Raw genomic sequence first — 11,009 nt, 5'->3', positions numbered from 1 at the left:
TGTTTACTGCAGAAATTGTGCAGAATACTGCAGAATTCCCTGATAAGTGTGTGAAGGTCATTAACTGAGTGCCATCTACTGGCACAAGAGGTCTGCTTGCTTAACACGAGAAATGAGTGCTGCAGCCACTCTGAGTCACTTCCAGGTGAGCCCTGAATGCAAGGAGCCAGCCTAGTTTTAACTCTGGCCACAACTTTTATTCCTTTTGCAGCTTTTTCAATGTCTGTGGAAATCCCCTCATCTCATGCTGTCCTTGGCAGAGCTTATGGACTAGAACCATCCCTTGCCACTTGACTGGGCTGCATGGACAGGGCAGGTCAATGCATATTGTTGGATGACCCTGTTTATGTGGCATGGTATGTCACATTCAGTTAGCTTCTAACAGAAGCATTGCTTGTCCTGCCACTCTTCCTCATGTCCTTAGATGTCAGCAGGCTCCCTTGGATCTTTATAAACTCAGGTAGAGAAGCTACCTAGGAAATCATTTCAGGAAATCTACCTAGGAAATCAGCCCTAAAGGAATGCACAGCCGGGCAGGGGGGGGTATTATTGTCATTTAATTCATTTAATAAATATCCCTAATGGAATAGGAGCCATATCAGTGTAATGATCACCAGGAGGCCTCTCATTCATCTATTTTCATGCAGAGCAGAATTTTGTACAGCACAAGTGCAGTTTCAAAAGATGACAGGGCCAAAGGCTGAATAGGAGACAAATGAATCTTCTAGAACTTCAGAAAATCTGGGTATGATTGGGCAATTTGTCACCCAGCATTACAGTACAAAGACACTGTATCTATTTTGTTCATGAGAGAAAAGGAGGCAACTTGCATTATTTTGTGGAGGGAGGAATTGTGACCTTTTTAACTGCTTGCATCAACAGATGAAAACTGAAGTCCTCTGACAGAGCTCTCTAAGGAAAATTTGTCCTGCTGCTTCCCTTGATTAGGAGAAAGTAGTTTTTCTGCCTTGCAAAAATGTTTGACATTTAAGAGATTATGTGAAAAAATCCATTTTTCAGTAAGATAAAACTACAGGTTTGCCAAGTTCTTCACTGAGAATGAGGCACTAGGATAGACTGGGGTACCCATTCCCATGATGGAAGCCCCAGGCTCCCCAAGCCATTGCTAGAACAAGGAACTCAGATTCAAGCTAGGAAAGATGCCCACATGACACAATTATTCTCCATTCGAGTCTTCCTCCCTCATGAGTTCAATATCCATTTTCTCCACTGGAAGCCTTTGAGAACCATATTGACAGTAGCTCTCCTCACAGAAGAACTTGTCATCTTTGTGCAGGGGAAATATATTTCCTAGAAGATTTCCATCTGTCTTGAGCACACACTATTTAAACATCCAAAATATTGAAATAAGAAGCTGTTCACAGAACAATCACCTTATCATAAAACACACCCTGCTAAGAACATGATTTCTGTTTCCATTTAACGTGAGGCAGTGTTCCTCATTATTCTCTGCACACTGAGCTTCATCTAAATCAAATTGAACTGAAAAGGACAATAGTGCTATTGATTTCTAGTACTAAAAATAATGCATAATAACCTCACTGTACTGTCAAATCTGTTCAGTGAATGAAATTGCTATCACACAAGATGTATCATTATTCATCAATTTTATTATCCTTGCCAAGCAGGCTGGCGTCTTCATTCAAGTCATTTCTATGGAACCTGACTTGAGCAAGAAATGACAACACGATCTGCACTTTTTGGTCACCCATGCATACTCAGTAGCTGCTCAAACATCTTTATTCCTGTGAGGAGAGCATGGAGGTGCCTTCCTGCTGATTGTATTTCTTAGGCTAATAGGTATGGGAAGGCAAGCTGCAGTTTAGCTGCAAACAAGATGAGGAGAGATGGCACGTGCATGTGCTTGAAGGTTTTAAATCTGTGCGCAGCAGTGCCAGGAGCAAAGATATAACAAGAAGATGAAAAGCACAACTAATTTGTTATATGCCATCATCTAGGCTATAAGCTTTTCTCTTTTGTTTTAAAATACTGTTTATAATGAGTGCTGCAAAGGGAACCCTGCGGTACAGGGTGTCATGTTTTGGGACAGGGAGTTGCAATTCTGTTGGAGGCTTAGCTGGCATGAACTGGCTTGGGTTCACAGATGGCATCTCCCTTCTCTGCCATGTGCTGTAACATGGCTCAATTCAAGGATGCATGCTGGGAATTATTATTTTTAGATAACTGCCTAGTTCTGGAGGAGCCTTTAGCAGTCTTGGAGCCAGCAAAGGAATATGGCATCAGCAATGTGAAAATTGCTGCAGCTTGGCATCCAGGAAAAATATTGGTTGGCCTGGGTCAGGTTCTGGTCAGAGGGAACCACCAGCAAATACTGACACCAACAGCAAGGGTTTTGGGATTTGGGACTGCTGCTGTTGATTAAAAAACCCAAAGAAACAAACCACCAAAACCAATCACCACTCTTGCAAGTATTTTTCTTTTTCTTTTCTCACACAGACTTGGTTTTTCTGAACTGCTGAGTGATTTGGGTTGGGGTAAACTTCCTCTCTTCATTTTTGTGACGTGCTGAGAATTCATTATGAGGAATTCTTGATCCTACATGCCTCTGTTGCCTGTGCTTTGTAACACTTTCACCACTTGCAGCTGAAGTCCAAAACTGCTCTCCTCTTGCTGGTTTTGATTTGTTGGTGTTTGTATCTGCCCTTCCAGGGGCTGGCTGGAGCCTACTACAGAAGGGCAAAAGTGCTGAGTGGAGCATATTTCACTGGTTTCTTAGTCTGGCTGCTAATGGGAAATACTGACACTCTTTCCAGAAAGTTCACTCACGTGGCCATCTCAGTTTACCCTGAAAGTTCAGGCTGACTGCAAGGTTCAAGGAAAGGGGCTTTACCTGACTCCAGCCTTCAAATTTATTTCAGTCTGACTGGTGAGGAAGTCTACATGAGGTTGAAGGTCAATTATTTTGTGTGTAGGTGTTAGAAACTTAAGGGGGAAAAAAATAGTTCTTTTTGTGTGAGGTGCCCAAGGACTTTCCTGTAGACCTCATATTTCTGCTCCCAGCCTCTTAGATCATACAGATGATTATTGGAATAGAGATGACTTTTCTGACATAAACCCCACTCATTTCTGTTCCAGTCTTCTTCCCAGACCCTCCTATCTCATCCTACTCCGAGGGGAGGAGCATGTGAGTAAGGAAGAGTGGGGGGAATGGGCAAAACCCCAAAATTTTCATATGATGTAGCTTAGCTGATGATGGTGGGTCTGAGGACCAGAAGATTCTGCCATTAGCAAGGTCTTTTGAAGAAGGGAACCTCTGTGGGGCAGCATTGCAAAAGGATAGGAACTCTTGGGCAGGTTGCACAGCTTGAGCTCAAGGGATGATCTAGGCAATGCACAGGCATTTCAGAGAGATGCTCTCAAGCAACAAATTTCCTCAGCTGACCTTGTGGCATGGGCTAACTCTGCATTGAGCTGACAGTTTGCTTTCCAGGACCTACATGACACCTGAGGTGGGAACGCACTTCCCACAGCAAGGCTATTAATAAATCTGCTTTTGTGAGCTCTTTGCCACAGTCTGAGGCCATATTCTTCTAATAACCCTGAAATATGTTTTGTTTTCATGTACTTGTGCATATTAGGTTGAACCTTTCCCACTGTCAGGGATTTCTGAAACCTTAATTGCTTTTCCAGCTTAATTGCCCTTGGAATGAGCTCAGGAATTAGCTTTGTGCTAATGGGGAAATATTTGAGCTGTTAAAGCTCTAAACTATTATTTTTAGACCTAAATTAAGGTGGGGAATGAGATGCAGATAACAATCAAGGTTTCAGTTTTATTACACTCAAATGCACTAGGACTTACAGGATTAAATACAGCCTAAAAAAGTCCAAGAACCTGTTCAAAATGAGTAGTCTTGAGATGAAATATTTTCTCACCTACATGCCATCTTGGTGTTATTTATCCTTGTTTTAATGTAAAGGATTTGTTGACAGGCATCATTCCAATAATTTCACTGGGTTTATATGATAAAAGAGTTGGCTTTATTGGAATAATATGGGAAACTTTTAGGGTTTATATTGTTTTCTCTCATCTTAAAAAAAAAAAAATTGAGAGGTTGAGTAATGACCTAATTGGTTTTAGCAGATGCTCTGCCAGCATGTGGAGAATTCATGTGGTATTGCTTGTCACTGGGGAACCTTAACCATTTTTGAGCACTTACAGCCTTCAGAACCAGTACAGTAATACCTTGCATATGCCAATATGCAAAATACAGGCTTCAGCAGATATGGCTTAAGGCAGTTGTGAGAGTAAAAACTCAAGTGTAGCAAATTAGCAGTTTTATTTTATACTCAAGTCATTGCTCAAAGATGGAAAACTATGCTAAAAGATACAGCATGTGATAAAAACTAATGTTATTTTTATTCCTAGAAAGAAACTTTCATAGAATGGTTATCAGTGTGGCAATTCTCATCACTAAATTTTTTGTTTAAAGGACTCTTCTCCTATGTGATGGCCCCTCTGACAAGACAAACCCCAAAACAAATTCAAACAGATTCATCAGTCAAAAAGTCATGAATTTGATCATTCTGCCTATGTATGTCACTCAATCAGGTTTTTACCAAGATTTTTTCATTTGTGGGGCCTACATAAGGTAATATTTAAGACCCTGTAGAAATGTAACATCTGGTTCTCTCATTAAAGGCTGTCAAAACATATATGTCTAACAGGACCTAAGATCTCATTGGGGAAAAAAGAAATAGTTTGAACCTCAATTGAAACATTTGTTGTATGTTTTGGTGAAGCAAATGGAAAATTTTGCATGAATCTACTCTAGATCTTGTCTTGCTATTTTTCCCCTCTTGACTCTGTCTTTATAACATGAACAAGGCTGTTCTCTGCTGTGGACCTTTTCTGTGAGAATGTGTATAAACATTTGGCTCAGAGGCAGGAGAGCTAACTGGACCTTCCTGTAGCCCTGCTCTATTTTTGTGAAGAGGATGGGGGAAGACGTAAAGGGCCAGGTACTGAGTGGTTCCTGCATCCAAGAGCTGCCAATACAGAACAGAACATTGCAAAAAAGCAGGGAGGCAAACTCCTAGTGTGATGTTTGTACATGCTTGAGCATGCCTTGACTTTACCTGCAAAGACAAATATTCCATCAGTCTGATCCTGCTGCAGAGCAGAAATTGTGCCAGCCAACATGTGGAGGTCTTCTCTAGGCCTAGCAGCTGGAAAGGCCATGGTTTGTGTCGTGGCCACCATGGGAATGTGCTTTGGTCCAGCTGATCCCTCTCCAGGAATTTGCCCCTTTTAGGCAGATGGAGCTGTTCTGGGTTTACAGTGACACTTGTCTGGCCAAATTGGGCCTTTCATCAACCTCTCCCTCCTGCTTTGCATGGTTCCTGACCCCACCCAGGTCCACTCCCCTGAGTTCTGGGTGTCTGTTTCTGCCTTTTGCGCTGTCATTGTGTTCCCAAGGGAATGCTGTGCTGTGCGAAGCTGGCATGAGCTGCATCAGGCTCCATAATGAGATGCTGGTTGTACTGCCAGTGCACCACTTCCATCTCTAAAGGATAAGTAACATCATTTATGGGAAGTGTTGAGAGCTAAAGCAGATCTGGCTGTGACAGGGGCAATCAGATTTATATAATTTTCTGACAGACAGTTAAGCTTAAAGCTGCGCAAACCGGAAATATGCTGTCAAAGAAAGTTAATGCCTTAGGAACCCAAGGTTTTATGAGGCAAGGCACAGACCTCTCCTCTTACAAAGATTTGCTGCTTTCTCCTCTCTTTTCAGGAGCCCCACACTGCCATGAGACAAAACCCCATCCTTCTATAAATCTGATCGCTATTAAAGGTAACAGAAATAAGAGCATTTTTAATAAGGAGTGTGTTTGGAACAGATTCTACCATGACTTAGAGTTTAGTGTTTGTGTGACAAAAAGTAGCAGCAGTTCTCCTTGGTTATAGCTGGAACAATAAGTACATTTTATACTCACTAATGCAGGGGAGATGATGTGAAATGAGTTCAAAGCTGAGACTAGGTCATGATTCTCCAGTCAGCACAGTGCCCCAAAGGTATCCTGAACCATCTAGGCTATCTTATGCCTTTTCAGTAGAATAATTTACCAGTTCCATAAGCTTTGGCACAGTGTCTCAAACCTAACGTTTAGCTAGGGCATGTAGGCACCAAAGGCAGGACAGACATGGAGGCTGAAAATTTATTGCACACAATTCTTGCACAAACCATGACTGTTTATGTTTTGGTGGGGAGGGTATTTTGCAAGTCACAAAATGTAATGGTGGAATGCACGAGTCAAAGAGAAGGCTGCCAAAAGCGATGGCAGCAAACTCAGGCCTGTGCTGTGGAAACCTGCGGAGAATTTGTTCTGCTTTACATGTCATATAACCCTGCACTGAGTCGGGGGGGGTCTGACTGCACCCTAAAAACACACAGGGGTACCCCTGATGTAGACAGAAGAGCTTTGGGGGCCTAAACTGTAATGTTTAAACAGTTTGGGTAAGTGATCACCAACTTTAGGTAAGCGATGATTTGACAAAGCCACCTGTGCAGTGTGTTTTGATGAGATCCTACAAACCCAAAAGAGTTGGACATACCAAACATCCTTATGGATGGGCCTTGATGGGCCTGCTAATTTGTTGTTTGGTTTGGTTTGTTGGATGATTTTTCATTTTTTGTTATTTTGTTTGTTTGTTTTTGGTTGTTTTTTCTTTTTTTGCTCTTGGGACTTTATAGCTAAAAGAGAGTTTCTGAGGGTGAAGCAGGTTTATCATTCAGGTATTACTGCATGCTCAAATCCAGCAGGCTTTTGCAGGACATTTTGTGATCTTGATACCCTTTTTCCCCAAGTTCAAGAGGCATTTGTACTTTTCCTCCTATTTGAATGTGGTCTAGAGTGAGGACAAAAGAATGAAGAGTACAGACTGTCCAGGTGAAGAAGACAAATGATTATGTTTTTATTTAAAGAGTAAAAAAGCAAATCTGTTCTTCTCAATAGATGAGTTTGTGCTGCAACTGTTGTAATTCTGCAGAAAATGGTGCTACTTCAGGATCTTTTTGCTGGAGGCAGGCATTGAATTTAATTCTCCCTCTTCTTATTGTTACAAAATAACTGTACCTGCTTATTGTACATTCAAGTAACTCTTCGGTGTAAGGTTTTAACCAGAGACAATGTTTGCAAATTCTTGTTTAAAGATGATAGATATTTTTCCCCTGCATAGACAATCTACCACTTTTTAAGTGAAGTACTTTTGAAAGCTGAATGTAGCCTTACTGCTTTAACATCTCTTTCATTTACATACTGCACTGAAGGGAAAAAAAACCAAGCAGGTAGGAAATCAGAGAAGGAGGTAGAAAAAAGAACACAGAACTAGATAATCAAACACACTTTACAATTTTTTTTCAGATATTCCACACGCTTCACCTGTATTTATCCATCCAAAAGGGATAACTGGAACTCAGTTTTTTCCATTTGAGTAAGGTGCCTTCATGCACTGTCAGCTGACATTATCACTTCGTGCTAAGGGGCTAAATAGGTTCCTGTATCAAAAGGATGTAGTTTCCAGAGTTGGGAGGCCCTTCCAGCAGACTGTTTAGGGGAAGCAGCCAAAACAACCAAATCCAAGCCCCAAACAGACCACAGGAGGAAGATGAGCGAATGAAAAATAATTGAAAGAATTTTCAGGAATTTTACACTACATCATAATTATGGGTCTCATTAAAATGCTTTTCCTTTTGTTATCTTTGCATTTCGTGCAGCAGGGGTTTTGTTTGGTGTTATGGTGATTTATGAGTACTTGTGAAATGACAGAGAAGGCAGAATTCTGGTGAAAGGAGAGGTGAATGATTGCCCTTAATGGTCCAAGGGATTCATAGCTATAGCTTTGCTTGGCAATACTTCCCTGGTTTGTAGAGCACTCGTTTATACAGTGTTTCAGTGGGATACAAATCTTTGATCATCTCTGTGCTAAATGTGTATTTACCTGGGTAAATGTTTTGCTTAGGTTTCAGATACATATTTTTGGTTGGGTTGGGTTTTTTACTTCATGGTGGTTTCAGGCATCTCAGAAATTAGTGGCTCCCAGGTGATTTCAGCATGTGCCAGGGTGAAGATGAGATGACATTGGGTCTGTATGGAATCCACAGGACTTGAGGACAGAAAGCTGTAGTGTTAGTGGGGTTCTATCAGCTTATGTCAGGGGAAACTTACCTACTTGACCAAAGGGGAACACAAGGAATTTTTGGTCAGATCTTTTGATCTGTAAATTTTCTGTTTACTGTTGATTTTGTTATACATCCATCTGTTTATAATGTGCTTGCTTATGGTTTTTTTTATGGGTACTTTAATAACTGCTTTAGATTATGGATCTTAAATTGCTTTATAAACATTTCACAATTTCCTTTCCGTTTCATCGATATTAGGCATTTTTACCTCTAATGCACATATAGTCTTCACTGTAGGAAATCATAAAGTTGAAATATAGAACCCTCATAGTTGTAAGAGATGGATCTGAGTATTGGGAAGCTGGTGGACTCTCTCTTTGGATCTGTTTTGTTCATAGTAATGTCAAGCCTACTCCCAGGGTCTTAGTATCCAGGAATTCCAGTCTCCCAAGTCTGAATCCAGATGCTGATGATGTGGGTGGGAGTTTTCCTAAAACTGAGTGAGCATCACCATGTAGTAGCAGAAGCTGTTCAATTATTATTTGATGAGATTCCGTATGTGAACCTGGCATGAGTATATTTAACACTTCCTATTTGTAATTACCAATGTTCTACAACATGTTAAAAATAGTCCAGAGGGTTTGGCCCTGCGTGCCCTGCAGTTTGTTAAACCTTGTTTAGGCTTACTGCAACACTGTAATCACAGATCTTGTTGCCTAAGGGAATTCTCTCACGTTTCTTAATTTAATTAAACATTTCCCATTAATTTTAATTAAATGTTAAGACAGAGAATTCCTCCTTAACCCTACAATAATAAGGCTTTGCAAACCAAAGTACAGTTTTCACAGATTTTATTCTGACACATCATCTCATTTGATACAGTGAATAATTTAACAGTGATTTTAATATTCTGGGATTTTTTGAAGTCTGTTTCTATTTATTTCCCTCCAGCTTATTGGAAGCAAATGAGACAGGTCACCAAAATGCCCTAATAATAAGAAATGAGGTGAGCACCATGTCTACACCATCTCTGCTTGTCTGGTAGTTGTAAGCTCCCATCAGTGCAATGCCAACCTAAGAATCCTGACACATAATCACTTTTCTGGAGTTTTCCAAATGTTCCAGTTCTGCGGCCACATTTATCAGAGTGCAGTAAGTTCATGTGCTATATTTTTGTAGTGACAGCACTGGGCAATCAGACTGTGTGTTGGAAAGTTTAGGTGCATGTAATGTAAATAGTTGTGCGGGTTAACTATGCTTATCTTTATTAGAATTCTGAAGTGAAAGCTCTGTTGCTGCCTGGAAAGAGTATTGTTGCAGTTATTTCAACAGTAACGGGGATATTTCCATATTTCTACTCAGTGGGACTACACTTTTTACCCATTTTTATGTGAGGCTGACTGAAATTGCTCATTGATCCTTTGGACAGAAATTATTTCAAATTGCTCATCAAAGGTTTGTATCTCTTTGGGCTTTTCTCTGTTTGTGTGTGTACATATTACAAACGTTTTGCTATTTAAAGAAAAGAAAAAAGATAAATGTGGCACAAGAACTGTACATCCCACATGCCATACACCTGCATGCTGAAGGAATTTCAGCTTTAAGGCTGTTTCTTTAGGCTCCCAGCTGACTTATGATAGCAAAATGTGAAATTGTAGAATGAGCAGAGCCCCATCAACACCACATCTGCTCAGATTGCTTGCTTTTTAGCTTCCACACTGACATTCACAAATATGAAAGGGAAGAAACTTACAGTTCTTTTGATATGCAGAACATTTTATAGTGTAAAAATTTACTGTAACAATTTTAGTCAAATGCATTATTCTGTCATGACCTGGATATAAACATAGTAATTTTATATAAACGGTTTTCTCATCAAAAAAGGTTTATTTTACAGTATTTCCGTGCACAGAGAAAAACCTACTGTAAAAGACAACATAGCTCCTGGCTGTGTTTATTTCAGTAGAATTTACTACAAATTGCATTTATAGGGCAATGAGGCTTGGAGCCATCCCACCTTGCTTTCTTTCCAGGTCTGCTGTTCACAGCAGGAAGGAAAGTATTCAGATGCCACTTGAAAGCCAGTAGACCCTGTGGAGATGCTGCTTCTTCTCCATGGTCTGCTGGGTGCATAATGCCTGGCCTACTATTTTAGGCACTATATTTTAGTGGAATGCTGAGCTCAGACCCGATTGTCTCTGCAGCATCATTTAAGGCTGGAAGTATTGTAGGTGGGAAATATCAGAGCAAGTCCTTTACCTACAGGAGTTATCTTAGCTCGTGGATTTTCATAGGCCACATCACAGGAGCAGGTTTTCCTTCACAAAAAGTGCCTGTGCTTTGAAAGTTACTTGTTTAGTGCCACACTCACATGTAGCTTCAGAATCAGCAGATCCTCTTTGGGGATCAGGCCTCCTTGGGAACACACTGCTCTGAGCATGGTGTTCCCCTCTCTCATGGATTTATCATGGTTCTTCCACCATAAAACCTGTAAGGATTATTGTACATTTTCTTGTCTTTCTGAATCACATCAACAAAGTCTGCAGCCTCCAAAGAGATGCTTGGAAATCACCTTTTATTGAACATAAAGATTTTTAAAAAGGAAAAAATGTAAGAAAGAAGGGCTTTACTTCTTTGCTTCTTTCTTTTCTCAGCACCTTTAAAATTGGATTGTTCTTCATAAAGTTGAAATATAGAACCTTCATAGTTGTAAGAGATGGACCTGAGTGTTGGGAAGATGGGAAGTTTATTTGTTTTTGTTAGGGTTGTTGTTATTGTGTGGGCTTTTCGTTCCATTGGTTTTTCGTGAAGCGAGTTTCCTGATTTTACAGCCTAACTTGTAAT

At 40.4% G+C, this 11,009-nt stretch overlaps 1 long non-coding RNA gene across 1 annotated transcript in view; it reads left to right on the top strand.

Annotated features, from left to right (window-relative positions):
- The first annotated feature begins 3,400 nt into the window (after positions 1-3,400).
- LOC134419004 (uncharacterized) overlaps positions 3,401-11,009 on the top strand; it is a 36,291-nt gene continuing 28,682 nt past the window's right edge. The window contains exon 1 of the long non-coding RNA XR_010027929.1: positions 3,401-3,491. This is a non-coding gene — a long non-coding RNA (uncharacterized LOC134419004). The remainder of the gene's footprint in view (positions 3,492-11,009) is intronic.

The sequence above is a fragment of the Melospiza melodia genome, chromosome 5 (genome assembly GCF_035770615.1).
Source record: "Melospiza melodia melodia isolate bMelMel2 chromosome 5, bMelMel2.pri, whole genome shotgun sequence".
Taxonomy (NCBI): Eukaryota; Metazoa; Chordata; class Aves; order Passeriformes; family Passerellidae; genus Melospiza; species Melospiza melodia.
Note: the sequence above shows the minus strand (reverse complement) of the source record. Positions and strands in the feature narration are given on the sequence as shown.